Below are 10,747 nucleotides of genomic sequence, written 5' to 3' on the forward strand. Positions count from 1 at the left end.
ACAGAGTAGCAACCACACACTTATTACATCGAGTGTCTCAAAAGAGAACTTATTACAATAAATATGGCTTAAGGCCATCTAATAACGATAACAGCGGAAGGCTTGGAAGATAAGTGAGTCCATCAACTCCAATGGCATCACTGAGTATAGAACCACGACCTAAAAGGCACCTTACTCGTCGTCTAAAAAGTATGCAACATGAACATTGCAGCCCGAAATGGGTCAGAACATGGAATATGCTGGCAATGTAACACATAGAGAGCAATGAAAGAATAAGGCTATACTATATGCATATTTGGCTGGTGGAAAGCTCTATGGTTACAGTTTTGCATAAAGCCAATTTTTCCCTACTGCAAAGAAATAAATTTTATTTAACTATCATGGTAGTTGTTAAACATTGAGAGTGTAGACACCCTCTCAATCCCAATTAAGCATCATCATTAAAACCCAACAAAATTAATTAAAGTAACATGATGAGATTCATATGATAATCCGGGTACTAGATACTCAAGTTGTCCATAACCGGGGACACGGCTAACCATGATTAGTTTATACACTCTGCAGAGGTTTGTGCACTTTTCCCCACAAGACCCGATCTCCACCGTTGGATTTCTCACACTACAAGATGTTTGAGAAACGGATGACCGAGACATAGTCTTTCAGAAGTGCTAGCACCTTACGAACGGGTAGACCGTACCAACCTACATCCCCTACATCTGCTAGTCTACCACTGTAAGAGTTCGCACGACTTAGTCAACTATGCTAGAGCCCATAGTAGCTTGTGGCTGCACACGGAAGTTTCTAGTATGAATAATCTCATGATCCCTTTGAGCCTGGGTGGCGGTCCAAAAGAAAAACAGGCAATCGCTGGAATACCCAGGTGCCTCAATCCACCTAGATGTGTATTAAAGTTGCCACCTTAGATAAACCGTTAATTTAACAAACTCACATATGTCATGGATTTCACTCACCCAATCCACGTCTACTAGCATAGCATGGCATAATAAGCAAACGTAAAAGTAACTCCCAAAGGTTTGATAATAATAGGTAATAGGTTCTACCTCATCTACTTCCCAAACCCACAATTTAATTAGATCCTAATCATGCAATGTGTGAGGGTTGATCTAATGCAATAAAAACTGGGTAGTAGGAGGTATGATCAAAGTGTTACTTGCCTTGCTGATGATCCGCAAAACCTAGCGATTCGAAGTAGCAAGCGGCGCACTCCGGGTACTCTTTCGCAAACAAACAAGCATACAATAAGTACTCATCTAATGCACAGGTAAAAGTCAAATAAGAGATCTAACCAGATAGTTCAACTTAAGAACTCCGGTCGGCAAAAAGAATCAAATCGAACGAAGCAACGAAAAACAAACGGCAAAAGAAATAAGCTTCGTTTACTATTCTGGATCTAGGTCAAATTTTTATTGAAGCAAAAACTTGTTTGAGTTGGTTAAACGGAAAGAGGGTTTCGAGACGAAACTCCAGGCGCTTGAATCGCCTGATTCCGGTAAACGAGCGAAAAGTTAAACTAAAACGAAAATTGGATCAGGAATCGCGATCAGAAAAATCACAGATTTAATCTGAGAAAAAGAAAAACGACGAACAGATTAACGAACGAACGTTCGTTATCTGGAACTAAACGATAAATGCGTTCGTTAAAACGAACGAACGAGCGAACGCTCACTAAATAAATAAACAGGAAAAAAACCGATCTATTTAAAAAACGAAAACTAGGGTTTTCTAAAAAACGAAGCGGTTTCTCTCAGAAAACCGGGCGGCGGGCGGCTACCTCGGCTCGGGCTCCGGCGAAACTCCGGCGGGGCTCCGGGCGGCGGCGGTAGCGATGCGGGGCGGCGCAGCAGCGGCGGCGGCGACGGTGACGTGCGGCGCGCGGCGGGGCGGCGGCAGCAGCGCAGGCGGCGGGGGCGGGCTGCGGTGCGGGGCGGCGGGGTGAGGAGAGGGCGGCGGCGAGGCGGCTATTTAAGAGGAGGGGGCTGACTTGGGGAGGGGGTCGGGCGGCGGCGAGGCGGCTCCGGCTCGGACTCCTCCCGAGTCCGGCGGCTGCTCGAGCGGTAGGCGGCGGCGGCTGGGCCGGCCTGGCTCGGCTGGGCCCTTGGCCCAGTCGGTCGCGGGGTTCTATTTAACAATTTCGCTGAAACTAAAAAAATTCTAGAAAAATAAATAAAAATCTAAAATTGCCAAAAAAATTCACCGTCTAAATAAAATATTTAGGACAGGATGAACATTTTCTTGGCCCTAAATGCAAATTTTGAAAACGTGCAATTTTTCCTAAATTCAAATAAAATAGCAAATAAAGCCAAAATAAAATCTTATTTGATTTTTTTATTAAATCCTCACTATTTCTTTATTTTGGGAAAGTCATTTTATTCCCTCTCTCATATTTGGATGATAGAAATAATTGAAGATAAAATAAATAAAGTCAAATGATCCTATTTTCACAATTTAAGAAAACTCAAATATGAAAATAACGAAATCTCCAACTCTCTCCGAGGGTCCTTGAGTCGCGTAGAATTTCTAGGATCAACCAAATACAATAAAATATGATATGCAACGATGACCTAGTGTATAACATTCCAAATTGAAAATTTGGGATGTTACAAACCTACACCCCTTAAGATGAATCTCGCCCTCGAGATTCGGGTTGGCTCGAAAATAGGTGAGGGTGGTCCTTCAACAGATCTTCCTCTCGTTCCCAGGTGGCTTCATCCTCCGTGTGGTGGCTCCACTGAACTTTGCAAAACTTGATAACCTTGCTACGGGTGACTCGGCTGGCATACTCAAGAATCTTAACTGGTTTCTCCTCATAGGTCAAATCACTGTCCAACTGAATCGCTTCCAGCGGCACTGTGTCTCTCAGTGGTATATCAGCCATCTCCGCGTGGCACTTCTTCAACTGGGAAACGTGGAATACATCGTGAACTCCTGACAATCCTTCAGGCAATTCCAACTTGTAGGCTACTTCCCCCATACGCTCCAAAACTTTGTATGGTCCTACAAAACGTGGCGCTAATTTTCCCTTATCTCCAAAGCGCTTAACTCCTCGAAGTGGAGATACTCGAAGATAAACATGGTCTCCGACTTCATAAACTGTTTCCTTGCGTTTTGAATCTGCGTAGCTCTTCTGCCTAGACTGGGCTACCTTGAGCCTATCGTGAATCAATTTCACCTTCTATTCAGACTCCTTAATCAGATCCGGTCCAAACAACTGTCGGTCTCCAACTTCATCCCACGGCAATGGGGTCCTGCACCTCCTTCCGTACAAGGCTTCGAAAGGGGCCATCTTCAAACTAGATTGATAACTGATGTTATAAGAGAACTATGCGTATGGCAAATTCTCCTCCCAACTAGATCCATAATCTAGCGCACAAGCTCTCAGCATATCCTCCAAAATCTGATTGACTCTCTCGGTCTGTCCATCTGTCTGCGGATGGAAAGCTGTACTGAACTCTAGCCTGGTACCCAAAGTTTCGTGCAACTGATTCCAGAACTTTGAGGTAAACTGGGTTCCTCTATCCGATATAATGCTCCTTGGAACATCATGCAGACATACGATCCTGGTCATGTATATCTTTGCTAACTTAGCACTGGTATAGGTAGTCTTCACTAGAATGAAATGAGCTACCTTTGTCAAACGATCGACTACAACCCAAATCGAGTCAACTGAACGAGTTCTGGGCAATCCTGTAATAAAATCCATGCCTAGCTTATCCCACTTCCATTCGGGTATTGGCAATGGTTGTAACAATCCTGCTGGCTTCTGATGCTCTGCCTTTACTCTCTGACATACATCACAAACTGCTACATACTCTGCAACATCCTTCTTCATTCCGGTCCACCAGAAAGTCTCCTTCAAATCCAAATACATCTTGGTATTTCCTGGGTGAATTGAATATGGTGAATCATGGGTTTCCTGCAGAATTAACTTTCTGATCTCTGGGTCATTGGGCACATAAACACGGTCTTCAAACCATAAGGTATCGTGCTCATCCTCACGAAATCCTTTAGCTTTTCCTTTGCTCATTGTCTCCTTAATAGAAGCAATCTCCTTGTTAGTCCTTTGAGCTTCTCTGATCTTATCCATCAAAGTAGACTGAATCTCCAATGCTGCTACATAGCCTCTCGGAACTATCTCTAAACATAGCTCACGAAGATTTTCGGCTAACTCCCTTGGTAAATCTCCCGTCATTAAGGTGTTGACATGACTTTTACGGCTCAACGCGTCAGCTACTACGTTAGCCTTTCCAGGGTGATAATGCAATCTCATATCATAATCCTTGATGAGCTCCAACCATCTCCTTTGCCTGAGATTCAACTCCTTCTGCGTGAAAATATACTTCAAACTCTTGTGGTCCGTGTACACCTCACAATGGTTTCCAATGAGAAAATGTCTCCAAGTCTTCAATGCATGCACTACGGCTGCTAACTCCAAATCATGCGTAGCATAATTCAACTCATGAGGCTTAAGCTGTCGTGAGGCATAGGAAACAACTCTTCCTTCCTGCATAAGTACGGCTCCAAGTCCTCGACGTGAAGCGTCGCAATACACCTCATAATCCTTGGTCTGATCTGGCAAAATCAACACTGGTGATGTAACCAAACGTTTCTTCAACTCCTGGAAACTGGCCTCACATTCCTCGGTCCATTTGAACTTGGTATCCTTCTTCAACAACTCCGTCACAGGCTTCGCAATCTTCAAGAAATTTTCAATGAATATCCGGTAGTATCCTGCAAGTCCAAGAAAACTCTGGATCTCTCCAACTGTTGTTGGTGCTTCCCAGTTTGTCACAGTGTCAACCTTGGTGGGATCTACTACTATACCTTCTCTAGATATAACATGTCCGAGGAATCCAACTTCCTTCAACCAAAACTCACATTTGCTAAACTTGGCATATAACTGATGTTCTCTGAGTTTACCAAGTACCAAACGCAAATGCTCCTTATGCTCCTCTTCATTTTTCGAGTAAACCAGGATATCATCGATGAACACTACGACGAACTTATCCAAAAACTCCATAAACACTTTGTTCATCATGTTCATAAAATATGCGGGTGTGTTAGTCAGACCAAATGACATAACGGTATACTCGTACAGCCCATACCTGGTGGTAAAAGCCGTCTTAGGTATATCCTGTTCTCGAATCTTCAACTGATGGTACCCTGATCACAGATCGATATTGGAAAATACCTTAGCTCCTTGCAATCGATCAAACAGATCATTGATCATTGGTAGTGGGTACTTGTTCTTGATGGTTACTTCATTCAATCCTGGATAATCAACAACCATCCTTAACGATCCATCCTTCTATCCTTCTTCTCTACTAGAAGTACTGGCGATCACCAAGGTGAAGAACTTGGGCGAATATAACCTTTATCCAGTAACTCCTTAATCTGCTTCTTAATCTCTTCCAAATCCTTTGCAGGCATCCTGTATGGTCTTTTAGATATTGGCCATGTGCCTGGCAAAAGCTCAATCAAAAACTCAATGTCTCTATCCGGTGGCATGTCTGGCAACTCCTCTGGAAATACATCCGGGAAATCCTTCACTACTGGTACTTCCTCCTGCACAACTCCTGTTAAGCAATTTACTTGAGTCCTTTTTGGCACATGCCGGGATACATACTTGATCCTTCTCCCTTCTGGGGTGGTAAGAAAAATTGACTTATTAGCACATTCAATGTTCCCTTCATACTTCGACAACCAATCCATGCCTAATATCACATCCAATCCTTGAGATTCCAATACTATTAGGTCCGAGGGAAATACATAGTTACCAATCCTTAATGGTAACCGATCACACCATAGACTAGCCATATACTCTGGTCCAGGCGAGGTTACTAACATGGGTGACCTAAGGGCTTGGGTTGGCAGTTCATACTTATCCACAAATCCCCTTGATATGTATGAATGCGATGCACCAGTATCAAAAAGAATGATTGCAGTAAAAGACTTAACCAAAAACTTACCTATTACTGCATCGGGCTGGGCTTCAACCTCCTCCACATTTACGTGGTTCACCTGTCCCCTGTTGAAAGGGTTCGGCTTCTTCCCAGAGCTTCCATTGCCATTTCCATTCTGGGATTTAGGACATTCATTGGCATAATGTCCGGTCTTATGGCACTTAAAGCAAGTGACTTGGCTCAGGTCTCTCTTGGCTGGGGTTGATGGGTTGGTACGGTTCAGGCCATTGCTTCCTCCATTCCCATTACCATTCTTGGTGCCATTATGATTGTGCGAGCTACCTCCTCCATGGGTATGCTGAAAATGTCCTCCCGGTCTAGGGGTAAAACGTGGTTTCTGCTGAGCTCCAAAATTGTACTTCCCTTGTCCATACTTCCTCTTACGATTCTCAATCTACTGTTGCTTCCCTTCAATCATAAGAGCATGATCTACCAACTCCTGGTAGTTGTTGAAGGTTGCTACCATCAACTGCATGCTCAACTCATTATTCAGTCCTTCCAGAAACTTCTCCTTCTTAGCTGCATCTGTAGCAACGTCATCTGGAGCATAACGTGCTAGCTTACTAAAGTCCTCCACATACTGGCCAACTGTCCGTCCTCCTTGGCGCAAGTTGCGAAACTCACACTTCTTCATGGCCATAGCTCCTGCTGAAACATGGGCAGTATGGAAAGCCTGCTGGAATTGGTCCCATGTGACAGTGTCGATAGGGAAAGTGGCGGTGCAATTCTCCCACCATGATGCTGCGGGTCCTTCAAGCTGATGTGCGGCAAACTGCACCTTTTCCGTATCTGTGCATCCTGCCGTGGTCAACTCCCTTGCTGTCTTGCGAAGCCAATCATCCGCTACTATCGGCTCGGTGCTACTGGAAAACACCGGCGGATTTAGCCTAAGAAAACGGGCTAAGTGATCAACAGGTGGTGGTGGTGGTGGTGGGTTGCTGTTGTTCCCCTGATTATGATTCTGGACTAGCAACTGCATCAACGTGTTCTGCTGCTGGATCAACTGGGTGAGCTCCGGTGGGAAGGTAAATCTGGGGTCACGTCTCGGAGGCACTGAGGGTTTAGAATAGATGAGATTAAGAACAGAGAGGGGTCTAGAGAGAAAACACTACCCATATGCACATGAGGCAAAAGCAAACAATTCACTTCATTCAATCAAACAAGGGCATACAATCGATCTAACTATCGCAAAAGTGCTCGGACTACTATATTTACATGGTGGACTACTACTACTGATGAGGTGGTCTACTAGAAATATTCTTCGGTTGCAGACTCCATGATATCTGCTCCAGCTTCATCAACATAGTCATCATCACTATCATCTGGATCCGAGTCGGTGTCGTCGATGATGATGTAGTCTTCCGGGTGAATCTCCTTGGGTTCTTCGTCTTCCTCTACTGGCGTAGGGCCTCCCATAAAAATTCCAATCTTCTTGATCAGATCGTCATTCTTCCCCACTAATACTTCAATTTCTTCTTCATAATCTTCACGTGTAGCCTTGAGTTCTTCCTCCAGTTCCTTGATTCTAGTCCTTGCCTTCTTCAGATCTATCATGTCGGCGCACATCTGGTTCTCCTGATGTCGAATGTGCTGGTTTAACTCCTGGATAAAAGTTGCAATTGATCTATCCTTCCTGGTGCTGATCATCTCCCAGTGTTCATCTCGGCGCCCACTAATCTCGTAGATAGTATCCTTGAGGTCATTGCGGTAAACTTCTCCAATGCGTACCATGGCGATGTGGGCTGCCATGCTCTTTCCTAGACTCCAGGTTGGTGCATCAAAGGAAAACTCTATGGGCTTGGTGACTGGCATGAACGTCCTTCCTGGAACTTGAACTTGAATCATCCAGCGCTCTTCTTTAGTTAAAGTGGCGTTGTAGGTTCCGGTGAAGCTTGGTACTCCTATGTTCAGATATCTAGTGACTTCCTTCAAATGACGTCCAAAGGGTGTATCTTCATCCGGTTGCGTGAACTTGTTCCTTGCATTCGCCATCCTAAAAGAGTAGAAAACATGAGGAGTCGGAATGAGCAGAGTGTGTAGTGATCTAGGGCTTTAGCTTAGTGGTCGTGTCCTATAGTCAGCGTGTGCTCTGATACCATCTTGTAGCGACCAGACCTCAAACGGTCCAATCTCTGTGCTCAGGTGTCATCCCTGGATCAGTAATGCTGACACCACACAGTACTTGAAGGATTTATAACAGAGTAGCAACCACACACTTATTACATCGAGTGTCTCAAAAGAGAATTTATTACAATAAATATGGCTTAAGGCCATCTAATAACGATAACAGCGGAAGGCTTGGAAGATAAGTGAGTCCATCAACTCCAATGGCATCACTGAGTATAGAACCACGACCTAAAAGGCACCTTACTCGTCGTCTAAAAAGTATGCAACATGAACGTTGCAGCTCGAAATGGGTCAGCACATGGAATATGCTGGCAATGTAACACATAGAGAGCAATGAAAGAATAAGGCTATACTATATGCATATTTGGCTGGTGCAAAGCTCTATGGTTACAGTTTTGCATAAAGCCAATTTTTCCCTACTGCAAAGAAATAAATTTTATTTAACTATCATGGTAGTTGTTAAACATTGAGAGTATAGACACCCTCTCAATCCCAATTAAGCATCATCATTAAAACCCAACAAAATTAATTAAAGTAACATGATGAGATTCATATGATAATCCGGGTACTAGATACTCAAGTTGTCCATAACCGGGGACACGGCTAACCATGATTAGTTTATACACTCTGCAGAGGTTTGCGCACTTTTCCCCACAAGACCCGATCTCCACCGTTGGATTTCTCACACTACAAGATGTTTGAGAAACGGATGACCGAGACATAGTCTTTCAGAAGCGCTAGCACCTTACGAATGGGTAGACCGTACCAACCTACATCCCCTACATCTGCTAGTCTACCACTGTAAGAGTTCGCACGACTTAGTCAACTATGCTAGAGCCCATAGTAGCTTGTGGCTGCACACGGAAGTTTCTAGTATGAATAATCTCATGATCCCTTTGAGCCTGGGTGGCGGTCCAAAAGAAAAACAGGCAATCGCTGGAATACCCAGGTGCCTCAATCCACCCAGATGTGTATTAAAGTTGCCACCTTAGATAAACCGTTAATTTAACAAACTCACATCTGTCATGGATTTCACTCACCCAATCCACGTCTACTAGCATAGCATGGCATAATAAGCAAACGTAGAAGTAACTCCCAAAGGTTTGATAATAATAGGTAATAGGTTCTACCTCATCTACTTCCCAAACCCACAATTTAATTAGATCCTAATCATGCAATGTGTGAGGGTTGATCTAATGCAATAAAAACTGGGTAGTAGGAGGTATGATCAAAGTGTTACTTGCCTTGCTGATGATCCGCAAAACCTAGCGATTTGAAGTAGCAAGGGGCGCACTCTGGGTACTCTATCGCAAACAAACAAGCATACAATAAGTACTCATCTAATGCACAGGTAAAACTCAAATAAGAGATCTAACCAGATAGTTCAACTTAAGAACTCCGGTTGGCAAAAAGAATCAAATCGAACGAAGCAACGAAAAACAAACGACAAAAGAAACAAGCTTCGTTTACTATTCAGGATCTAGGTCAAATTTTTACTCAGGCAAAAACTTGTTTGAGTTGGTTAAACGGAAAGAGGGTTTCGAGACGAAACTCCAGGCGCTTGAATCGCCTGATTTCGATAAATGAGCGAAAAGTTAAACTAAAACGAAAATCGGATCAGGAATCGCGATCAGAAAAATCATGGATTTAATCTGAGAAAAAGAAAAACGACGAACAGATTAACGAAGGAACGTTCGTTATCTGGAACTAAACGATAAACGCGTTCGTTAAAACGAACGAATGAGCGAACGCTCGCTAAATAAATAAACCAAAAAAACCGATCTATTAAAAAAATGAAAACTAGGGTTTTCTAAAAAAACGAAGCGGTTTCTCTCAGAAAACCGGGCGGCGGGCGGCTACCTCGGCTCGGGCTCCGGCGAAACTCCGGCGGGGCTCCGGGGCGGCGGCGGTGGCGATGCGGGGCGGCGCAGAAGTGGCGGCGGCAGCGGCGGCGGTGGCGGTGGTGACGTGCGGCGCACGGCGGGGCGGCGGCAACAACGCAGGCGGCGGGGGCGGGCTGCGGTGCGGGGCGACGGGGTGAGGAGAGGGCGGCGGCGGGGCGGCTATTTAAGAGGAGGGGGCTGACTTGGGGAGGGGGTCGGGCGGCGGCGAGGCGGCTCCGGCTCGGACTCCTCCCGAGTCCGGCGGCTGCTCGAGCGGGAGGCGGCGGCGGCGGCTGGGTCGGCCTGGGTCGGCCTGGCTCGGCTGGGCCCTTGGCCCAGTCGGGCACGGGGGTTTTTCTTTAAAACAATTCCGCCGAAACTAAAAAAATTCTAGAAAAATAAATAAAAATCTAAAATTGCCAAAACAAATTTTCACCGTCTAAATAAAATATTTAGGACAGGATGAACATTTTCTTGGCCCTAAATGCAATTTTTGAAAACGTGCAATTTTTCCTAAATTCAAATAAAATAGCAAATAAAGCCAAAATAAAATCTTATTTGATTTTTTTATTAAATTCTCACTATTTCTTTATTTTGGGAAAGTCATTTTATTCCCTCTCTCATATTTGGATGATAGAAATAATTGAAGATAAAATAAATAAAATCAAATGATCCTATTTTCAAAATTTGAGAAAACTCAAATATGAAAATAACGAAATCCCCAACTCTCTCCGAGGGTCCTTGAGTCGCGTAGAA

The sequence above is a fragment of the Triticum urartu genome, chromosome 7 (assembly GCF_003073215.2).
Source record: "Triticum urartu cultivar G1812 chromosome 7, Tu2.1, whole genome shotgun sequence".
Classification (NCBI taxonomy): domain Eukaryota; kingdom Viridiplantae; phylum Streptophyta; class Magnoliopsida; order Poales; family Poaceae; genus Triticum; species Triticum urartu.